We start from the raw sequence: 23,594 nt of genomic DNA, 5'->3' as shown, positions 1-23,594 counted from the left end.
ATAACCGTTCTTTTCATCAACACTTTGAAAGCACCGTTTTATGACAAACTAGTGGAAAATGCCACGAAAGACTTTGCGGATATTGTAATATCTGGTGAGTTTATAGAGAATGCCGTCAAGAGCGGTAGAATGGAAGGTCAAGAAAGTTCAAGAAGGGCAGCGCCCATGAAGAAGAAAGAACCAGAAACCCACATGGTGGGAATGAGAAGCCTTTATGCCCCTAACCCATATCCAAACCAACCCCGACCTCGAAATTATCCTCCTCCGAATTTCTATTACCCTCTTCAGACCCCTTACTACCAAGCACCACCTCCTTCCTACCCCGTATACGCCATGAACAACCAAAGGTCCGTCACTACATTCTCATAAAACACTTTACTCGCTCAAAGCCAACCCAGAAATGAGTCAAGACTAACAAGGCTCAATCCCGAGAAACAGCAATTCACCCCTGTTCCTGTGTCGTATGGGGAGTTGTATCCAAAACTCCTGGAGAAGCAGTTAATATCTCCCCATTACATGGCACCCCTTAAACCTCCATAACCGAAATGGTACGACCCAAATGCTAGTTGTGCATACCATGCCGGGAACCAGGGGCATTCTACGGAAAACTACCTGGCCTTCAAAAGGAGAGTTCAAAGGCTCATCGATGCAGGTATTCTGCGATTTGATGGCACTGGCGGTACATTCGGGAACCCATTCCCAAACCACGCTGAAGAGAATGTGAGCGCAGTGGGAGAGGAGGACAAATGACAAAACAGAAGATGGGTTTTTGAAATAAGAACACCTCTGCAGAAAATCTGAGAGGTACTAGCTAAAAAGGGGTTGCTCTGTCATCTTAACAGAATATCCAAAGGAAGAAATAAAAAAGGTCAAGGTTTTTGCGGTTTCCATGGAATCATAGGGCACAACATTCCGTCATGTGAGGAATTTAAAAGGGTACTTCAAAACATGATGGATAATAAAGAGATTGAGATCTTTTATAAAGGCGAAGAGGCCAATGGAGGAGAAATATGTGCCTCTGACCATCAATCGTTAGGTTTTCCGTATAGCGCTGACCGACCGTTAATAATTTATTACGACACGAAGAAGGAGCTGGTGAAACCAAAATTGATAATCGAGGTACCATCTCCTTTCCCCTACAAGGACAATAAAACAGTACCATGGAAATATGACGTTAATATCGTCACACCTGAAGATGAAAAACCCAAAGCCATGACTGGAAGCGTCGGGGAAGTAGGCCATTTCACTCATAGTGGAAGATGTTATTCGAAGGAGATAAAGAAGAACAGTGACTTGAAACAGAAACGAAAAGCACCGATGCACGTGACCGATGATGAGCATGAAACTGCGCCTGAAAAAAAAGCTAAAAATCCTATGGACGAGGAGGAAGCACAGGAATTCTTAAAATTTATCAAGCACAGTGAGTACAACGTGGTAGAACAATTGAGTAAGTAGCCAGCGCGAATCTCAGTATTATCTCTGCTGTTGAATTCAGAGCCACACCGAAACGCTCTGCTGAAAGTGTTAAATCAAGCTTATGTGGCAAACAATGTATCCGTTGAAAAACTGGACAGATGGATGAACAACTTGAATGCGGATAATTTCATTTCTTTTAGTAATGATGAAATACCACCCAATGGTAGAGGCTCAGTGAAAGCATTGCATATCACAACCCGTTGTAAGGGCTATATAATACCGAACATGCTCATCGACAATGGATCGGCACTCAATGTCATGCCTTTGGCTACACTTTCCAGGATGCCGATGGATTTGTCCTATCTAAAGCCCTGCCATTCTACAGTAAGGGCATTCGATGAAACAAGACGAGAAGTTATGGGAAAAATCGAGATCCCTCTAGAAGTGGGTCTCTACATATACGATGTTGAGTTTCCAGTCATGGACATTACACCATCATACAATTGTCTCTTGGGAAGACCTTGGATCTATTCTGCTGGAGCAGTCCCATCATCCCTTCATCAAAAGGTGAAATTTATCATGGATGGCTGTTTGGTCACTGTCGAGGGAGAATAAGACATTGTAGCATCTATTTCTGCCGACGCACCATATATTGAAGTGAGTAAAAACACTATGGAATATTCTTTCTGATCTCTTGAATTTGTCAATGCGACATTCGTCGCTGAGGGAAACAGAATCCTCGAGCCAAAACTGTCAAGAAATACCAAGATGAGTGTCAAATTGACTGTAGGAAAGGGAGCCCGAGCAAAGAAAGGTTTGGGAAGGTACCTGCAAGGAATAGTCAGGGCTCTAAAGCCAGTACACCACAAGGCCAGATATGGTTTAAGGTTCTAGCCGGACATGCGTCAAAGAAGAAAGTAGTTGAAGAAAGATCAGGAAAGAAGGATCGCGAGAACACCAGGCCGAGAACCAGAATAGGAGCCCATGGGATTCCCTCTTTTGTCAAGAATATTTACGTCTGCGGGAATGATATACCCAGGGCAGTATAGTGCACAAAGCACAATGATAATGATCGAAGAGGGTTTTCAGAATATCAGTATAAATGTCATTGATAAAGGAGCTGATGCAAGTAAAGATGTCTCAAAGATACGCCATTGTCCCCCGGGTTTCATGTTGAACAATTGGACTACCGATGATCTTCTTGTAGTTTATAAGTCTTCAGAGTAATGCTCAAACGTTAACATTCTGTTATGTCCTTAGATATAATAGAATTCTTTTGTAAGAGCTTGCATTCACTCTTTATCATTTAAATGAATATCAATAAAGATGCATTTTGTCACGATTTTTTCGCATTATCACTAATTCCATAATCATTTCATAGCCTATCTCTACAATTGCCTCACGCCATACCATAACATTCAGTTTGTTGGTTTCAATACTTAGATGCCCCTCTATAGTTTCATTTTTCCATTCAACTTTCAGGTGCTTGGATATCAATTGAATGAACAATCTCGTTACGAGTCCTGAAATGAATTTTGAGAAGGCTGTTTGTTTAGGAGAATTCGAAGCCGAAGAAAATGCTGAAGACTATGTCTCGTCTCCTGACTTGCTAAGAATGGTGGAACAAGAGGATAAACAGATTTTGCCTCATCAAGAATCTGTTGAAACAATAAATCTGGGAACTGAAGAAAGGAAACAAGAAGTGAAGATTGGAACTTCTATTTCAGGGGGCACCAGGCATAATTTGATTGCTTTGCTCTGCGAGTACAAAGATGTATTCACATGGTCATATCAGGACATGCCAGGATTGGATGAAAATGTAGCGGTCCATAAGCTCCCACTAAAGCCAGAATGCAAGCCCATTCAACAAAAGCTAAGACGGATGAGGCCTGAGATGTTGTTGAAGATAAAAGAGGAAGTCAAGAAGCAATTTGATGCTGGCTTCCTACAAGCCTCCAAATATCCAGAATGGGTGGCTAACATAGTCCCGGTACCAAAGAAAGACGGCAAAGTACGAATGTGCGTGGGTTATCGTGACCTGAATCGAGCAAGTCCTAAAGATAATTTTCCCTTACCACACATTGATACGTTGGTAGATAACACAGCAAAACATTCATTGTTTTCTTTCATTGATGGATTCTCGGGGTATAATCAGATCAAGATGGCCCTTGAGGATATGGAGAAAACTACCTTCGTAATAATGTGGGGAACATTCTGCTGCAAGGTGATGCCATTTGGGTTAAAGAATGCTGGGGCAACATATCAGAGGGCTATGGTGACGTTATTCCATGACATGATGCATAAAGAAATAGAGGTCTACGTCGATGATATGATTGCTAAGTCCCGAGGGGAAGAAGAGCATGTAGCGAACCTGAAGAAGTTGTTCGACAGACTGAGAAAGTTCCAGCTAAAGCTCAATCCGTCCAAATGTACGTTTGGGGCTACTTCAGGAAAATTGCTTGGCTTCATTGTCAGCGAGAAAGGTATTGAAGTTGATCCAGATAAAATAAAAGCCATTCAAGAATTACCTCCCCCGCACACGCAAAAGGAAGTCAGAGGATTTTTAGGGATATTAAACTACATTGCCCGATTTATCGCTCAACTTACCAACCAATGCGACCCAATCTTTCGACTCATTCGAAAACATAATCCCGGAGAATGGAACGAGGAGTGCCAAGTGGCTTTTGATAAGATAAAACAGTATTTGTCTAATCCTCCAGTGCTAGTACCGCCAATGTCGGGAAGACCATTGATATTGTATTTGACTGTGTTCGAGAATTCAATGGGTTGCATACTGAGGCAACACGACGAGTCAGGAAAGAAAGAAAAGGCGATCTACCACCTCAACAAAAAGTTTACTGAATATGAGGCAAAGTATTCGTCCATAGAAAAATACTGCTGCGCTCTGGTTTGGGTAGCTCGGAGACTTAGGCAATATATGCTGTATCATACGACATGGCTAATTTCAAAGTTGGACCCAATAAAGTACATGATAGAATCACCCGCACTCTCAGGAAGAATGGCACGATGGCAGATCTTACTATCAGAATATGACATCGTCTATGTGAGCCAAAAGTCGATAAAAGGGAGTGCAATAGCTGACTTCTTAGCAACTCGAACAACGGAGGAATACGAGCCATTGAAATTTGATTTCCCAGATGAAGACTTAATGTGCATTACAGAAAAAGAATGTGAGTCATCAAAAGAAAAGTCATGGAGGATGAGCTTTGATGGTGCATCGAATGCATTGGGGCATGGGATTGGAGCAGTCTTAGTATCACCAGAAGGGAACCATTATCCGTTCACTGCCAAGCTGAATTTCTTCTGTACCAATAACATAGCGGAATATGAAGCTTGTATCATGGGACTTCGTGCAGCAATTGAACGAAACATCCAAACTTTAGAGGTATACAGAGACTCAGCATTAGTAATTTATCAGATCCGTGGAGATTGGGAAGTGAGGGATTCAAAATTAGTCAAATACAGTGATCTCGTGGCAGGGTTGATTAAAGAATTCAAAGAAATAACTTTTAATTACTTTCCACGAGAAGAAAACCAGTTAGCTGATGCCCTGGCCACTTTGGCTTCAATGTTTAAAGCAAATAGAGAAACAAAAATAATGCCTCTTCAAATGAGCATATAAGAAGTCCCTGCACATTGTTTCAGCATTGAGAAAGAGCCAGATGGGCAGCCATGGTTCCATGATATCTTAGAATACATCAAGAATCAAAGGTATCCCGAGCAGGCAAATATGAACAACAGAAGAACAATCAGAAGAATGGCAGTGGAATTTATTCTTGATGGGGACATCCTATACAAAAGAGGAAAAGATTAGGTGCTCTTGAGATGCGTGGATACAGTTGAAGCCAGAAAAATACTTAAAGATGTCCATGAAGGAATTTGCGGGACACATGCCAATGGTTTCACTATGGCCAAGAAGATTATAAGACTCGGATATTACTGGCTGTCGATGGAAAGTGACTGCATTAATTTCACACGAAAATGTCACAAATGTCAAATTTATGGTGATAAAATTCATGTAGCCCCTTTGCCCCTTCACGTCATGACTTCTCCGTGGCCTTTTTCTATGTGGGGCATGGATGTTATAGGGCCAATCTCTCCAAAAGCTTCCAATGGACACCGGTTCATTTTTGTGGTCATTAATTACTTCACAAAATGGATAGAAGCCGCATCGTTTGCCAATGTGACGAAGACTGCAGTTTGCAGATTTTTAAAAAAGGAAGTCATTTGTCGATATGGTTTGCCTGAAAGAATCATCTCAGATAACGTCTTGAATTTGAACAACAAGATGATGAAAGAAGTGTGTGAGCAATTCCAAATAAAACATCATAACTCCTCACCCTATCGCCCAAAGATGAACGGAGCTGTTGAAGCAGCCAATAAGAATATTAAAAATATTATTGGGAAAATGACCGATACATATAAAGACTGGCACGAGAAGCTACCATTTGCTTTGTATGCATATCGTACATCTGTGCAGACATCTACGGGAGCAACTCCTTTCTCTCTGGTCTATGGAATGGAATCTGTGCTACCCATCGAAGTTAAGATCCCCTCTCTACGAGTCTTAATGGAATCAAAACTAGAAGAAGGAGAATGGGTTCGAGCTCGATATGACCAGGTAAACCTTATCGAAGAAAAACGTTTGCAGGCAGTCTGCCATGGACAGATGTACCAGAAGAGAATGATCGCTGCCCATGACAAGAAGGTACGACCAAGAGAATTCCACGAAGGTGAACTCGTGCTGAGGAAGATTCTCCTAATACAAAAAGATTTCCGAGGAAAATGGGCGCCAAATTGGGAAGGTCCATACGTCGTAAAGAAGGCATTCTCGGGCAGAGCTTTGATCCTCACGGAGATGGATGGGAAAGAGTTACCGAGTCTAGTGAATTCAGATGCTGTAAAGAAATATTATGCCTGAAAAAGGAAACCAAGATGAAAACCCGAAAAGGGCATATAAAAAAAATAAAAAAAAAGGGTGATCAAGGTGAAAACCCGAAAAAGGCGTCTTGATTAAACACAAAAGATTAGGATGAAAACCCGAAAGGGCATTCTAATGAAGCAAACCTGGGCTTAAAGAACAAGGCGTTTTGAACGGTGGGTCAAATAGTGAGACTACCGTATTTGAAGCATTTCTGAAAGCTCGAAATCTTTTACGTAAGAAGCCATGCTCGAAAAGATTCTTGATTGAGGAATGTGGAAGAGTTCATGCATTGAATATCTAGAGCATTTGTATTCGTTGAATGCAATCCCTCTTCTCTTTATGACACTCTTTTACTATCATTGGTTAACTTTATTTGTTTGCTACATCTGAAGTGAATAAATGTGAGGTATCCTTTTGTCCCTACCTGACCATTTTCACACATCTCATTATGTGATTCACTTACATGATAAATAGTGAAATGACATACTCTAAACGAAAGAAATGTTAAGCATTACCCGGGTAAGAATTTGATAAGTACAAGAGCCTCAATGCAAGGACAAAGCTCAACCAGGGGCAAAAAGAGTGATATTTGAGAAACATTGATTACTCGTGAAACTTGAGGACGGGTACAGGGCCTAAAGAGGAAGTCAGGAGCCGAAGTAATGAATACAGATCATCACGAAAATCATGATGAAAAAGGGCATACGACAAACATGCCTAAGACACATAGCATAATCATGTAGGCATAAAATCATTTACGAAAAACATGTGCATATCATGATAACATCATGCATGACATATACAGGTACTCTAGTAGAGCAAGAAGATATGATGATAGCTGAAAAGACACATGAGTTCCACCAGATGACATGTTCTAGTATTCTGATGTTTTATTTCAAAATTCAATTCATATTGCGAGAGGTGAGTTGAGCCTCAGGACACGCTGAGGTATTGTCAATTTTTTGTATGTTTCAAAAAATCAACTCATATTGCGAGAGGTGAGTTGAGCCTCAGGACATGCTGAGGTATTTTCAATTTCTGTTGTCAAAAAAATCAACTCGTATTGCGAGAGGTGAGGTGAGTTGAGCCTCGGGACACGTTGAGGTATTGTCAATTTTTCGTATGTTTCAAAAAATCAACTCATATTGCGAGAGGTGAGTTGAGCCTCAGGACACGCTGAGGTATTTTCAATTTCTGTTGTCAAAAAAAATCAACTCGTATTGCGAGAGGCGAGTTGAGCCTCAGGTCACACGCCGAGGTATTTTCAATTTCCATTTTTCAATTTCTGCCTTTCAAAAAAAATCAACTCATATTGCGAGAGGTGAGTTGAGCCTCAGGACACGCTGAGGTAATTTCAATTTCAATTTTCAAAAAAATCAACTTGTATTGCGAGCGGCGAGTTGAGCCTCAGGTCACACGCTGAGGTATTTTAAATTTCCATTTTTCAATTTCTGCCTTTCAAAAAAAAATCAACTCATATTGCGAGAGGTGAGTTGAGCCTCAGGACACGCTGAGGTAATTTCAATTTCTGTTGTCAAAAAAATCAACTCGTATTGCGAGCGGCGAGTTGAGCCTCAGGTCACACGCCGAGGTATTTTCAATTTTCGTTTTTCAATTTCTGCCTTTAAAAAAAAATCAACTCATATTGCGAGAGGTGAGTTAAGCCTCAGGACACGCTGAGGTAATTTCAATTTCTGTTGTCAAAAAAATCAACTCATATTGCGAGCGGCGAGTTGAGCCTCAGGTCATACGCTGAGGTATTTTCAATTTTCGTTTTTCAATTTCTGCCTTTCAAAAAAATCGACTCATATTGCGAGAGGTGAGTTGAGCCTTGGCTCACGCGCTGAGCTATTTTCAATTTCTGTCTTTCAAAAAAATCAACTCATATTGCGAGAGGTGAGTTGAGCCTCAGATCACACGCCGAGGTATTTTCAATTTCCGTTTTTCAATTTCTGCGTTTCAAAAAAAAAATCGACTCATATTACGATAGGTGAGTTGAGCCTTGGCTCACGCGCTGAGCTATTTTCAATTTCTTTCTTTCAAAAAAATCAACTCATATTGCGAGAGGTGAGTTGAGCTTCAGATCACACACTGAGGTATTTCTTTTTTTTTCTTCTTCAATTTATATTTTTCAAAAATCAACTCATATTGCGAGAGGTGAGTTGAGCCTTGAGTCACATATCGAGGTATTTTCAAAATCTGCTTTTCAAGTTAAGTTTCAAAAATCAACTCATATTGCGAGAGGTGAGTTGAGCCTTGGCTCACGCGCTAAGCTATTTTCAATTTCTATTTTTAGAGAGTCAATTCATATTGCGAAAATGAGTTGAGCTCAGGAGCACATGCCGAATAGAGAATAAAGATTGAAGTTGATTGAAGACGTCAGATTCTGTCTCCTTAAAATTGCAGTGGAGTTGTTCAAGGACATCAGATCTTGCCTTTCTGAAGTCGCAGAAGAAAAGACCACAAACCTTATCTCACTGAAGCGATAGAAGAGCAGATTGAAGTTGTAGATCTCACCTTTCTGAAGTTATAGTGAAGTAGGTCGAAGCCATAAATTTCATATCCTTGAAGTTACATTGGAACAGATTGAAGCTACAAGGCGTATATCATAAGATGCAGTGGAGTGAACCAAAGCTACAAGATGCGGTGGACTGAAAAGGGACTAACTAAACAAGAAGAGTTCCAAAGCAAGTCAAGACCTAGCAAGGCCGGGCAAATTTGGTCTTCCTTGAAAGTCTTTGCTCTATTCCTGTTGCACGACAATGAGCAAAGAGGGGCAGCTGTAGAAGCCCAAATTGCCCGAGCCCGATTTCATCAAAACCCAACCAAACCTCTAAACCCACTAAAACCCTTAACCCATGACCCATTTACATCTACCCAAACCCATTACAAAACCCAAATATTAAACCCAATTCAAAAGCCCATTAAGCCCCCCCAAAAAAAACCTAACCCAAAAAAAGAAAAAGAAAAACCTAACCCCCCCAAAATAATCAAGAAACCCTAGCCACCTAGCCACTTTCCCACTTGCCCCATTTTTCCTCCCATTTTTGATATCCATTGTCTACCACCACCACCTACAAAATAGAAAAATAAATAATAGAAAATCATGTAAAAGATGGCTATAAAAAGCCATTCAAAAATCATGTTTGGGGGGGGGGAATTTTGATCAATACAAAGAATTTAACTTCATTTTTGCATCAATATTAGTAGATTAAAACCAAGAAAGAAAGTGGATAGTGTCGAATACAAATCAAAAATCTCAGAAATCGAAAGCTAAAAAATACCCAAAGGTGATTTTATCTTCTTTATTATTTTACTCTTATTTTTATTTTTATTTTATTTTTTCCTTTTTTTCGAATCTATTAATCTATATATATACATCATAATAAAAATATAATAAAAATATATATACAAAACAAATATTTAAAAAAAAAAATTTACCTTTTCCGGCCACCGCGTGTGGTGGCCGGCGCCGACGACGGACAGCGGCCGACGGTGACCGGCCTTGTGGCCGGAAATCACCTCACCCCTCTCCCTCTCTCTCTCTTTTTTTTGCTTTTCAAGTGCAAGAATGAATTTTTTTGAAGAAAAAAAGCCTTTTATAGCCCCCAAAACGACGTCGTTTTGGGGTTGGCCATTAAATCCCAAAACGACGTCGTTTTGACTTGGACTGGTTCGACCCGACCCGACCCGCCTAGGATCCGCGTGTTTTTTTAAGGAAGGGCTAATTGCGCTTTTAGCCCTTTCGCTTTTTATTGTTTTGCAATTAAGTCATTATTCATTTTTTTAATTTGGCCCCGAAATTTATCGCGATTTTCAATTTAGTCCCCGCTAATGTGCTGAGTTTTGATGGGAAGGAATATTTGTTGTTTTGGCCCCCACTATTTCCGCGCATGTTCAATATAGTCCTTTCCTTTTTTTATTTCAATTTTGCCCCAAATATTTTGTTTTTAGTTCAATTTAATTCTTTTTAGTTACTTTACTATTTAAATTAATTATTTTAGTATTATTATCATATTTCATTTACTTATGTAGTGTGTTAATAATTTTTTATCATTTCTAATACGTATATATATATTATATGTATTTTATATATATTATGTATATATTCTTAAATACTATTGTATATACATATATATATATTTTAAAATATCATATTGTGTATATATTATTATTACAAATTATTACTATTACTAGTATTATTATAACTATTATTATATTAGTGTATATTTTATGTACATATGTATATATATTTTTGTACATATCATTATTTTATATTATTGTTGTAAAATTTTTTTATGTATATATTTTTTATGTATGTTTCCTAAATATTTTCTTTTATTGTAGATATTATTATTATTGCATACTTTTATTATATGCATATATATATGTATTTTTTTGTACATATTATTATTTTATATTATTATTACCAAATATATCATTTTTCCTATTTTATTATTAGTACATGATTTGTTTTAATTTTTATTTTTTTTGTAAATATCATTATTATTGTTATTCTAATATTCTAGTATTCCACGTTAATATTTTTCATTAATGATATCATTTTTTTTTGCGTCCTTTATCTATTTTTAATTTCTCACTTTAGGAATATTTTTTCTCATGTTTTAATTAATTTCGAAAATAAGACAATGTACCGATTTAATATTAAGCCATCAATTTCATCGCTATGATGGGTGAAATTTGTCGGCTTGTGTTAAAAAAACAGGACACCCTTTCTAATAAAAAAAATCGAAAACTAAAAATTCTCATTTTTCAATTGGATCACGAGTAAATGTCAAATTGAATTCGTACTTTTGAAAATCAAGACAGCACGAGTTTAACAAGATACCAATTTTGGGCGTCACAAGGGTGCTAATACCTTCCTCGCGCGTAACCGACTCCCGAACCCAACTTTACTCTGGCTTTTGACGTAGACCTAAATTCGGCCTTCATTTTTGTGCAAGAATAAGTTTTCTTTTCTAAAAAATGATGATTTATTAGGTGTCCGGTCACACCTAGAAAAAAGATCGGTGGCGACTCCCTCTTTTAATAAAATCGAAAGTAGATTTTTAAATTTTCAAATAATCGCCTCAATTAGCGACCGAAAGAGAATTTTTTACGTCGCTACAGGTGGGCCTGGTTGAGCCCAGGTTTTAGCATTTTCATTTGGGCTTGAGCAAATTTTAGACCAATTTTTTAGATCAGGCCTAGAAACAGGCCTAAATGTTTACTTGGGCTCGGCCCATGATCACGTCCAGTAAAAAGCCTTCAAACTTTTTTAAAAAAGCAATTAAACCATTGTTTATTTTTTTTTTGCACTCAATTGGATACTTGAACTTTCAAAATGCATCAAAAAGATCCTCAATCTTTTTTTTAAATTAAGCCCATGTCATTTTTTTGCACTCAAGTTGAACTTTTAAAATGCATTAAAAAATCACTCAAACTTTTTCAAAAAAGTAATTAAGCTCCTATTTTTATACACTTAATTAGGTACTTGAACTGTAAAATGCATAAAAAAGGTTCTTTGACCGTTAACTTTAATAATTAATCATTAAAGTTAACTACCTCTAATTTTTTCAGTTAAAGTCACCACGTGTCACAACTACGGTGTGACATGTGGAAAAAAATATAATCAATAAAAGTTATAAAAAATATTAAATATTAATAAAAATTTAAAATTTATTAAAAATTAGGAAAAAATATAAAAATCATATAAAAATATTAAATATTATAAAATTTTATAAAAATAATAAAAAATTATAAAATGCTTCTTTTAGTGAGATAATTTTTATAATTTTTTACAAGTCTATATTTATTTACATTTTATAATATTCTAATGACTTTAAAAAATTTTATAATTTATTTCTATATTTTTTACAATTATTATTATTATTTTTCTAATTTTTAATATTTTTAATATTTTTTGTATTCAAATTTAATCATTTTTATAACTTTTATTGATTTTTACTTTTAATCATATTTTTGGCCACATGTCACACTGTGGTTGTGACATGTTGTGGCTTTAACTGAAAAAAATTAGGGTTGGTTCAAGGACCCAATTTAGTGCAAAAAAAGTAGGGGCTCAATTACTTTTTTGAAAAGTTTGAGGGCCTTTTTATGCATTTGAAAGTTCAAGTACCAATTGAGTGCAAAAAAAAAGGAGTTTAATTGCTTTTTTTGAAAAAGTTAGAGGGTTTTTTTATGGATTGTGAAAGTTGAAGTACTCAAGTGACTGAAAAAAAAAGGGAGCTTAATTGCTTTTTTTTTTTTAAAATTAAGGATCTTTTACACTATTAAACCTTTGGATAATTATACAATTTTTTATGGGTAAGATACGGTATGGTAGTTTACTTTGTTAGTGTTTCCCTTTTTTTATATATTTTTTCTTAAAAATTATTTTTATTATACCATATATACACTTCTCATCAACCCACTCTTGCTTATGGAATTTAAAAATTTCACTGGTGATGTAATAAATATTTTCTCATTATTTACCAATTAAATCAAATTAATCTTTCTTTTAAAAAATATCACACTTTTTTATTAAACCAAACAACAAATGAATATGTTAGGCATATATTGTTTTAGATCAAATTATGGTTATGATTCATCTACTATGTTTAAATTTGGGATTTGTATTCATACTTTTTATTCCTTTATATATTATCATTAGCTAGTGGAAAAAGTTGATTCTCTTTATTATTCCGGTTAAAATGTTGAGGTTGATTTTTTTTCTTAAAAATATCAATTCTAGTTTCATGTAGAATTATTTTTTGTATTAGATTGTTGCGTTGAAGAGAGATTTACATCATCAGTGTAATCAGAATTGTTGAAGATGTTAATTCTTTAGACTAACTAATATCATTGTAAAATTAGAGAACCAAATTATATCAAATCAAAATATAATGATTAACTCCCAAATGTGGGCATAGTAGAGAGATCAAAATTACAAATTTACCACTATATTGTAATGACTAAGAAAAGAGAAAAATGAGTTATATAATTAGTTAGTCTTAATAATTAGTCTTCTTAATAATTCCAATAACTTATGTATATTTAAAAAATAATAATTATTCTAATTCTAATTCATCATGTCAAAAAAAATTGATAAAATAGTATTTAAAAAACTATTTTAAAATTTTAATTAAAGTAATTAATAATATTAATTATTTAGATTAATTAAAAATATTATAAAATATAAATTCTAAATTATTTTCGAAATTAAAATATAAATATTAAATCTTACATCTAAGACTAAAAATGATATTTGATTATTTCTTAAAATGCAAAAAGGAGAGGTGAAAAATATAAGTATATAATATAAAGATTATATCTTAAATAGGCATAGTGGAAGGATAAAAAAGATTAGGTTTGATCATTTCTTATAATAATAAAAAGAAATGGTGAGAAGTGTCAAAATCCGAAGGCCAATGAAGAAGCCCACATCATAAAGTTAGACCTAAATTTTTATTCATTATTGTTATCATCATAATCATATGTATTATTTAAAGTAAGATTTTAAAATAATTATAAGTAAAAGAGATCATAATACGACTTGTGGATATAGTAAATAATTCATCAATGCATTAACATTTTAAGTAAAATTACTTATTAGGTATGCCCTTCCTACTACATTGATATAGTCCTTTCTAATTAAATTATGCTATATAAGCATTTACAGTATCAAATTTATTAAAAATAAATTCTTAATTTTTAAAATCGAAATTAATTTGTATAAAGTATCATTAATATTTAACAAATCGAACGGACAGTTTTCATGCCCATGACTTGCGTCAACATGTACGAAAAATAAAGGAGGAATAAATCTGAAAAAAAAACAGAAATCAAATAAAAATAAAAATGAAGTAAAAATAAATAAAATGGAATAAACCGGTAAAACAAAAACTCTAGCTTTGGGCTTGATTTTGACTCCAACATTAAGTTGATCCTTGATAATGAATTTTCTCTTCCAACCGATAAGTCGATTATAGAAATCGAGAAACAATCTTAAACCTTCTAATTCTTCTATAGTGGTAAATTAATTGCGTGAACAACCCAACAGCTAACCCTTACCAAATAAATAACTTTCAAAGCAACATCCATGATTTAATTCCTTGACAACCTTGCGAAATAGAAGAACCCGGCTCAAATCAACGACCTTAACTATACAGGTTGTTTAAACTTGATTGTTAACTCCTTCGACAGATCCAACCACTTACTCAATTGGTCACATCAATTTATTCTTTGGTGGACAAAATACAATAATTATGGATCATATCAATTCACCAGTTGTATGTCGTCCAACATTGAACCGATAGGCGCCCTTTTCAATTTGATGCTAAAATGACGTTGTGAGATGATTGAATTTATCTCGTAATTGGAGAATTGACAAATACCAAAATGAAAAATATAAGTATGAATTTAAGTCTCACGACACAAACACTGAATTAATTATCTACCTAAAGCTAATTTAAATCTAACTACTCATAAACAACGGGAAAAAAATTAAAAAAGAAATTTATTGAAATAAAACAAACTAAAAACAATTGTACTGGACTGGTTGTTTGCAAATTTGTGGTATATAGTAATGCAAATGTGAATGGCAAAGCTTAGAAGATGATATGCATATAATCTAACTTATGGTATGAAATGGTTAAGGGTTAGGTATGATTTGTTATGACTTATGTTTGATGTTTGTGTTGGTGCCAAATATGATATATTGGTTGTATATTTAGGGAGTTGTTGTAATTTATGTTTTGGCTTAGAAATGTGCAAGTTCTGAACAGGTTTATGTTGGTTGAAAGATGTATTCTTGGTCATTTTTAGAAGTTGGATTTGCATTACACGGGTTGACACACTGCTGTGTGTCGTACAAGGGTAGGTGACACGACCGTGTGCTTACTAGAATTCAGGGGGAACTTGTACACACGGTTTTAGTTTGCCACAAGAGTTGGTGTAACAACCCATTTTTCAGTGAAATCAGAACAATAGTTTCAGGACCACAAATTCGACCAGAAATAAGGTTTATTTTTATTTCATTATATGGTTCGTATTATAATATGCATGTCGTGTGAAAATGTTGAGACGAAAATTTTATCGATTAAGTGTTTAATTACGAGAAGGACTAAATAGCATAAAATGTGAAAGCTAAATTCTAGTAGCTATAAGGATTAAATAGTTATGGAATTCAAATCTAGAGGTCCTAATATGGTAATTAGACCATTAAGAAAAGTATGTAGATTTTTCTTGGTGACTTACCCATGGAAATATAGAAAAAAGGTAAGGACTAAATTGGAAATAACAAAATACTTAATTAATTAAAAGATGAAAAGAAAATATATCATCTTATTTTCATCATCTTCAACCTAAAAACACATGGAAACCCTAGGTGAGAGAAAAGAAACTTTCAAGGCATAATTGGGTAAGTTTCCTTGTCTTGTTTTTAGTAATTTTGATATTTTTGAAACATAGATAGCTTAATCTCTCTATTTAAGGGATTAATTTGAAAATTTATCAAGGTATAAAAATGCATCATGGATGTATATGCTGGAAATTAGAAATTTATGATAGAAAATGAAAGATTATTGATAGATAAACAACTTTTACAAAGTGATTTTTGATGAAACATGATTTAAGGACTAAACTGTAAAGTTGTAAAATTTGATGAAAACTTATGAATTTTTATGAGTACATGTGCTGTAAATTTTTTTAACGGGGCTTTGGTTAGGCTTGAAATAGGGAGTAATTTGCACAAGTTTCATTTTCCGGGCCTATGGACAAAATCAAAATTTATGGAAAAGTTTGGGGCAAAATGGTAATTTGCCTAGGACGTAAATTGAGTCCATTTAAATATGAAATGTGTGAAATTGATGGTTAAATTCATTTATATAGATCCGGAAGATACTAATTCAAGGTTAGATCGAGGAAATGAAAAGGTTTTGAATTAGTAGATTTCTAACGCGAACAAGTGTCGAGGTAAGTTCGTGTAACTTAATCGGGCATGTAATATGTTTAATTGAATGTCGTATTGTATGGAATGTGACTTATATTGATGCACATTACTTGAATGCTGTAATGAGAGAATTAATACATGCTTGATATAGTGAAAAAGGGGTTAAGTCGCGATTGAATATTGAATTCCGATGAATGTATGTGCTTTCCCGAAATGAATAAGGTCTTGCAGTTTTTGCGGACGAGATTTAGCTGGAACGAGTAATCCTATTGACCATATTATAGAAAGGATTTAGCTCGAATGGGTAATCCTAATATAATACCTCTCGAGTATACGTTACGATTAGGGTTTATCCTGGACTAGTAATCCTAATTGAGCTATTCTGAGATAACGTTATATAAATGATTTAGCTTGGACTGGTAATTCTGTTATATGATATGTGGCTCGAGAGTGTGTTCCTTGATTAAGTACCCTAATGGGTACCATTGAATAAGAATTGACGGATTATAGAATCGTACACCTCGAGTGTACTACTTGAGCATTCTCCGGAATTTCAATAATTCAATGGACATATAACTCTAGACATGGCATGAGAATTATGAGATGAAAATAATGTCTTGAAAGTGTATTGCATGATGAGTTCATCTATTATTACTTGATCTATATGTAAACTTTGTGACTCACATGTTTGATTAGATGTGTAACAGCCCGATTATGAGCCTAGTCAGAATAGTGGTCTCGGGACCAAAAATTCAAAGTTAAATAAATTATTTTATTATTATTTTTATGTTATAGTATGTTTTTAGGAAATGCATGAAAAAATTTGGTAAGTTAACTTTGAGTTTGTGAGCTCAATTATGAAAAAGGACTAAATCGCATAAAGTGCAAAAGTCCTAATTTGATAGCTAAAGATGTTAAATAGCTAGAGAACCAAAATTGGGGGTATTTAAAGGGAAATTAGACCCTTAGGCAATAGCTTGACCGGCCATGAGAGACAAATTGGAGAGAAGGTCAAAATTAGGTGAAGCTTAGGTCACCAGTTTTGACTAGTTGTATTTTTAATAAAACAAAAAGGAAAAGCTATCATCTTTTCTCTCTTCTTAGCTGAAAATATCAACCATTGTAGGGGTTTGAAAGCTTCAAAAATTTTAGCAACTTTGAGCCCTCTCAAGTAAGTGATTTTGATAGTTTCTCTTAATGATTTTTACATTTTTGAGACCCTAGAAGCACGAGCTTTCAAATGAGGGGTCTATTTTGCAAAATGGTTAAGGGTTTGGAGTTTTTCCATGAAAGGATTCGTGATGGTTTCTGAGTTTTTATGGAAGAATATGAGTCTTAGTAGTGTAATAGACAACTTTTGTGAAAGGTATTAGCATGAAAACACCTAAAGGGACTATTTTGCACAAGTTGTAAAATAGTTAATAAATGTGTGAAATATAATGAATTTGCAGTTGCTATAAGAGTAAAAAGAGTTAAGCTAGGCTTGAGATGCAAAGAAATTAGATAAAAATTTATTTTCGAGCATAGGGGGTAAAATAGTCATTTTTGCCAAAGTCTAGGGGCAAAATGGTCATTTTACTGAAGATGCAAATTTTGATTTGCCTAATTGAATTTAGTGACTAAATGAGTGTATTTTGCTAATATAGATTAAGAATTCTCAAATCTTAACTTAGACTGGGGGAAAGCCAAGCAAATCGACTAAACCGACTAATCATATATGTTTTGTAATCCGAGGTAAGTTGTATGTAAATAATACAACTACATTGCTACTATATGCGTTTAAATTGTCATTGAATAGATATGGCATGAATTTCTTGATTGTGGAATTGAGAATGTGTAATGATCATTGAGATAGTAGAATTTCCGTTGGAACCTTAAGAAGTAAATTGGATATTCTTGCCATGACATTTGGGTCATTAGTGTGAGCCAGTGTAAGAGCATGTCCGAGACATGGCATCGGCATTGAGACGAGTGCTAGTGTAAGACATGTCTAGGATATGCATCGGTCTCGAGACGTAAGCTAATTAAGACATGTTTGGGACATGCATTGGCTACGAGATGTGTTAGTGTAAGACCATGTCTGGGACATGGCATCGGCCTCGATGATGATAGCCAGTGTAAGACCATGTCCGAGACATGGCTTCGGCAACTTACCTCGTGTTTAAGGCTTATGGAATATCTGATAGTGTTCCAAATGTTTCAACGGCGAGAGTCATGATTTTAGGTTAATGAAGAAAAGTATAACCTTATGGTGAGTGGTACAAGTACCTATTTGGTACGTATGAGATATGACTTCATTACATAATATGTGACTTGTATGATTGGTAACGAGTAAGTTGTGCGTTTGCCCACCCTTGTGTTATGAACATATTGATTATTGATAAATTGTTGTTGTATAGTTATTTATGTGCAACTTACTAAGCTATTATCTTACTCCTTTTTCTTTCCATTTTTCTTATTGTGCCGTCTAACTAACCAAAGGATCACCGGGAGTCAGAGATATCGATCCCACTATCGACCGAAGCATTTGATATAGTTGGATTTATATTTTTGAATATGGCATGTATAGGGTTTAGACTTTATTATTTTGTGACTTTGAGAATTGGTCAAATGTGTTGGCTTGGGTTGGAAACCCTTCGTTTTGTATTAAGCCTTGATTGATGGCTAATATTCATTTTGAGTTTTATAAAAGATGCATTTTTATAGTTGAATGAATGTCTATTGTGATTGATCTGGTTGTATGAATTGTGTTTGTTTTGTTATTGGTTGGTATTTGCATGAAACTAGGTATGAAGAGGTGGCAATGGGACTTGATAAATAGCCTTATATTGTCCACACGGGTGGACACATGGGCATGTGTCTAAGCCGTGTATGACACACGGTCTGCTCCATGAGAGTGTAGTCCGGCCGTGTATCCCCTGGACGTAAAAAAAATTTCAAGTCAGTATGTATGGTAATAAACACATGGGCAGAGACATGGCCTAGTACAGGGGCCTGTGCCATGGCCGTGTGTCATTTTGGGAATGCTGATGTCAGAAATAGAATACCCAGATTTTTACACACGGGCTAACATACGGGCGTGTCCTGGCCGTGTGAGGGACACGGGCCATCAACACTGGTATGTGTTTGGCCGTGTGAAAACCCCTGTAGGTGTTAATTAGAAATTAATTTCACACAGGTAAAGGACACGGGTGTGTTGCCTTTCCACACGGGCGTGTGCTCTGTTTTAAGGACAAAATTTTCATAGTTGGTTTAAGGACCCGGTAAAGTCCCGATTAGTTTTCAATGGTCGATTTGGGGCTCGTAGGCCCATAATAAGAATATTAAAGTAGAAATTAAGAAATATTTAAATTAAGCTGAGTCTGGGTGACTTGAGATTGTTTGTTTACATGATATCACGTTAGGTAATGCCTTGTACTCTGCCCTGACGTGGGTTACGGGTACAGGGTGTTACATTTAATGGTATCAGAGCTATGGTTTTGTCAGTTTTAAGACTAACCTAGCGAGAATACGAGTCTAGCTATACATGCCATAGTTGTATATTGATAGTGTGACGGTTCCTGACGATTATAAATTATGTTTTTATATAGTAAATGAAACTTGATAGAGCTATGGCGGATGACGTAGAGAGTAATGCGCCGACTCTCACCGAATGGACCGTGCCAGCTGAGAGTGAGCCCGTGACTATGGGCCAAGGCGGAGGGGCTAGAGAAGCCTACCTCCGAATGATGGATGCTTGGTACACGGAGTTTATTCGTGTGAATCTGAATACGCCACCTCCCCCACCTTCTCCGATTCCTCAGTATGCCCCAGTAGCTCTGCAAGGCGTGGACATGATTAGGAGGGAGAAACCTCCAGTGGATAAGATTCAGAAACAACGGGTCGAGGAATTTCGGGCTAGTATAGATGATGACCTAGAAAAAACAGAGTTTTGGCTAGAAAATGCCATCAAGGTATTTGATAAATTGTTATGCATGCCTGAGGAGTGTGTGAAGTGTGCAGGGTTGCTCTTGAGAGATTCGGCCTACCAGTGTTGGAACACTCTCGTGTTTGTAGTATCGAAAGAGAGGGTAACTTGGGAATTCTTCCAGAAAGAGTTCCAAAAGAAGTATATTAGTCAGCGGTTTATAGACTAAAAGAGAAAGAAATTCCTAGAGCTAAAGCAAGACCGAATGTCAGTGACAGAATATGAGCGTAAATTTATGAGGCTTAGTAAGTATACACTGGAGTGCACGTCTACAGAGGCCACTATGTGTAAGAGATTTGAGGATGGGCTTAATAAAGACATCCGAGTGTTTGTTGGCATTTTAGAGCTACAGGAATTTGTAGCACTTGTTGAAAAAGCCTGTAAAGTAGAAGAGTTGATTAAGGAAAGATGAAAAGCAGCTTTGGAGTCTCAAGACTCAAGGAAGAGACAAATGGGGAAATCACATCAGTCCTCATCTAAAAGATCAAAGGAATTCACTACCCGAACGAATGATTCGGTGGGGTTTTCGAATAAAAACAAGAGTCGGCAGAACACAACTTTGAGAGCCCAGACCACTTCGGTCGCAAGTGTCGGTAGCCCTCGGCCAAATAGGTCAGAATTCTCGCAATGTGGTAGGCGTCATTTTGGCAAGTACCAAGAAAAGGAGAGGGGCTGCTTCAAGTGTGGATCACTAGACCACTTTATCCGTGATTATCCTGAGATGGAAGAGAGAGAAAAGAAGTAAGAAGTGATGGCAAGTAGTGCTCCATTGAAGGGTAGACCGCAAAGAAACCCTGGGAGTGGGGCTAACAGTAGGGGTGCGACAAAAGATGTTGCGGTGAGGTCCGAGGGCAGAGCGCCTGCAAGGACCTATGCTATTCGTGCCTGTGAAGAGACAGAGTCTCTCGATGTGATCACATTTAATTTTTCTATCTATGATCTATCTGTTATTACATTAATTGACCCGGGATCTACCTATTCTTATATTTGTATGGAATTGGTACTTCGTATGAGCATGCTAATAGAGCCCACTGAGTTTGTGATCAAAGTGTCTAACCCTTTAGGCAGATATGTACTAGTGGACCAAGTGTGTAGGAATTGTCCTTTGACATTCAGAGGTCATTGTTTTCCGGCTAACTTGATGTTATTTTCGTTTAATTTGTTTAATGTAATTCTTAGGATGGATTGGTTAACTTCTCATAGTGTTGTAGTGGACTATGGGAGGAAAGTAATTAAGTTGAAATGTGAAGACGAGAATGTTTTTCGGGTTGGACCAAGTGAGTCAGATAATCTGCCTGTAAAAATATCGTCGTTGACTGCTGAGAAGTATTTGAGAAAATGATATGAGTCCTACTTAGCTTTCGTGCTGAATACTCAAGTGTCTGAATTAAAGATTGAATCGGTACTAGTGGTTCGTGAGTTTACAGATGTATTTCCAGAGGAATTACCTGGATTACCTCCAGTGAGGGAAGTTGAGTTTGAAATTGAGTTGGTCCCTGGAACGACACCTATCCTAATTGCTTCGTATAGGATGGCTCCAATGGAATTGAAGGAGTTGAAAGCACAGTTGCAAGAGTTAACGGACAAGAGCTTCGCGAGGCTGAGCTTTTCCCTGTGAGATATTCCAGTACTCTTTGTAAAAAAGAAAGATAGATCGACGAGGTTATGCATCGACTATAGAAAGCTCAACAAGGTAATAGTGAAGAAAAATATCCTTTGCAAAGGATCGATGATTTGTTTAATCAATTAAAGGGGTCCACTATATTTTCCAACATCGATTTGAGGTCTGGCTACTATCAGCTAAGGGTTAAAGAGCAAGATGTGCCGAGGATTGTATTTCGGACAAGATACGAGCATTATGAGTTCCTCGTTATGCCTTTTGGGTTGACTAATGCCCTGGCGATTTTTATGAATCTAATGAACTGCATTTTCAGGCCATATCTGGATAAATTTGTCATCGTCTTTATCGATGACATACTGATTTATTCGCGTGATAAGAGCGAGCACGCGGAGCATGTAAGAGTTGTGTTGCAAACCTTGAGAGATAAGAAATTGTACGCAAAGTTCAGTAAGAGCGAATTTTGGCTTAATGAGGTTGGGTTTCTAGGACACATTATGTCAGGTGACGGGATTAGAGTTGACCCAAGAAAGATCTCGGCCATTGTGGAGTGGAAATTGCCGAGGAATGTGACAAAGGTTTGAGGCTTTTTGGGTTTGGCTGGGTACTATAGACGGTTTGTAAACGGATTCTCTATGATAGCTTCCCAGATGATGAGATTGCTACAAAAAGATGTCAAGTTCGAATGGACAGAAAAGTGCCAACAGAGTTTTGAGAAGTTAAAGGCTTTGTTGACCAAAGCCCTAGTTTTAGTGCAACTGGAGTCAGGCGAGGAGTTTGTGTTATATAGTGACACTTCCTTGAATGGTTTGGGGTGCGTGCTTATGCAAGAAGGTAAAGTCATACCTTACACTTCAAGACAGCTAAAGCTACGTGAGAAAAACTACCCAACGCACGATTTAGAGTTGGCTGTCATCATGTTCTTGCTAAAAATTTGGAGACACCATTTGTATGGAGGGAAATACCGAGTATTCACTGATCATAAGAGTCTTAAGTTAAATTTGCGGCAACGTCAATGGTTAGAGTTAATAAAGGATTATGAGTTGATTATCGACTACCATCCGGGAAAGGCGAATGTAGTCGCCGACTCTTTGAGTAGAAAATCGTTATTTACGTTGAGAGCTAAGAATACTCATTTGATCATGTCTAACGATGGTTCGGTTTTAGCAAAGTTGAGAGCTAAACCGACATTTCTATGAAAGCTCTACAAAACTAAAAAAGGCGATAAGGAATTGCAAGCTAAGATAGCTTAGTGCGAGACGAAAAATGAGTCCAAGTTTTGTATTAGTATCAATGGATGTTTAATGTTTAAGGATAGAGTTTGTGTACCCAAGGACAATGAGCTTATTCAGAAGATTCTTCAAGAGGCACATAGTGGTTGTTTGTCCATCCACCCGGGTAACGTGAAAATATACAACAACCTTAAGAAAATGTATTGATGGTCGGGAATGAAAAAAGACATTTCAGAGTTTGTGACTAAGTGCCTAGTGTGTCAGCAAGTAAAGGGTGAACACCAAGTATCTTTGAGTCTACTTCAGCCTGTCATAGTCCTCGAGTGGAAGTGGGAGCGGATCACTATGGATTTTGTGACAGGTTTTCCAGAAACCCCAAAGAAAAAGGATGCAGTATGGGTTGTTGTGGATAGGCTAACTAAGTCGACACATTTTATACTAGTACGTACTGATTACTCTCTTTA

The sequence above is a fragment of the Gossypium hirsutum genome, chromosome A10 (genome assembly GCF_007990345.1).
Source record: "Gossypium hirsutum isolate 1008001.06 chromosome A10, Gossypium_hirsutum_v2.1, whole genome shotgun sequence".
NCBI lineage: Eukaryota > Viridiplantae > Streptophyta > Magnoliopsida > Malvales > Malvaceae > Gossypium > Gossypium hirsutum.
This window is presented reverse-complemented; position numbering follows the sequence as displayed.